This window comes from Apaloderma vittatum, unplaced genomic scaffold (assembly GCF_000703405.1).
Source record: "Apaloderma vittatum isolate BGI_N311 unplaced genomic scaffold, ASM70340v1 scaffold29819, whole genome shotgun sequence".
Taxonomy (NCBI): Eukaryota; Metazoa; Chordata; class Aves; order Trogoniformes; family Trogonidae; genus Apaloderma; species Apaloderma vittatum.
In genome coordinates, this window is record NW_009735213.1 from 30,032 (window position 1) to 31,242 (window position 1,211).

The window sequence follows — 1,211 nt, forward strand, 5'->3', positions numbered from 1 at the left end:
ACCTGCTGCCCCCAGCTGGGGTTCTCCACCTCTGGAAACCAAACGTGAGCCTCTCCAAGCACATAAACCTGTCCAGGAAGAATTTTAAATGCACCCTGGGAGCATTAAAGCTGCTCAGCAGGGAATTAACCGCTCGAAACCTTGTCGATTAAAGTGGGATCAGCCTTTTTTTTTTTTTTTCCCCTTAAAATTTATGCAGAAAAGTAAAGAACAACGTGGGTGGTTCTGCACCTTTTCGTACTGTTTGAAAGCAGATGCGGAACGATCGGGGGATCGTCAGACTTCAAAGGCTGGTGCATGAGTCCAGGAGCAGAGCCAGGCACGACCTGGCAGCCGCTCGCCTCCGGGAACATCTGAATTCCCCTTGACCTTGGAAAATCTTCCCCTTTTCTCGTCGTGGTTTGCTTGATCACTAGTTGCTCTTGGTGCCACCCAGAGCAAACCGAGAAAAGCCACTCGGCAAGGAGGGGGGGGAAAAAAAAAGTGTTAATTAACATAGCCACGAATTTTTCTTTTTTCTTGAGTGTGATAGGGCTGGTATTCGGCTCTGAGATTATAGCTAAAAATTACTTGAGAAGATAAAAGGCTGAAGGAAGCCTGCTCCCACTTCAGTGTTTTGTTTTTTTTTTTAATTTCAGCAGATTGACTCACTCGAAGCTGAATGTGGTGCTGTGCTTTCCGAGCTCCCCTACGCCCTTCAAGGATTCAGCTGGGAGCTTTCCAAGGGGCTGCCTTTGGGAGTTAGGGAGTTTGTTACAACTGCTCCACCTTTATTTCAGGAAGAAATAATGGCACTTTTTTTACCCTCTGCCACTTTTAATTACCGTGCTCTTTCCATCAGATGTAATAAAGCTGGACGGGACGGCGACGTAGCAGTACAGCAGCAAATTGAAAGTCGCTGTAGTTGTCTCTGGAAATTATTCCAGTGTTTATTCCACATTATAAATGTGTTACTGTTGGGCTCTGCTCTCTGAGAGCCAGGAGGGTCTGGGCTGCTTTGGGGTGTTTTGGGGGAAGCAGAGTGCCAAGGGGAGAGACAAGGAAGAGTTTTAAAACCAAAATGAAACGTGGTGCAGATCCGTAGCAGCTTTTAAACATCATTCTGAACCTGTCCTTTGTTTCCCAGGTCGTGCCTGCTCATCATGAGCAGAGGAAAGAAGGGAGGGAGGGCTGCTCCTCCACCCCACGAGGGCTGCCGGGCTGCTGGATTC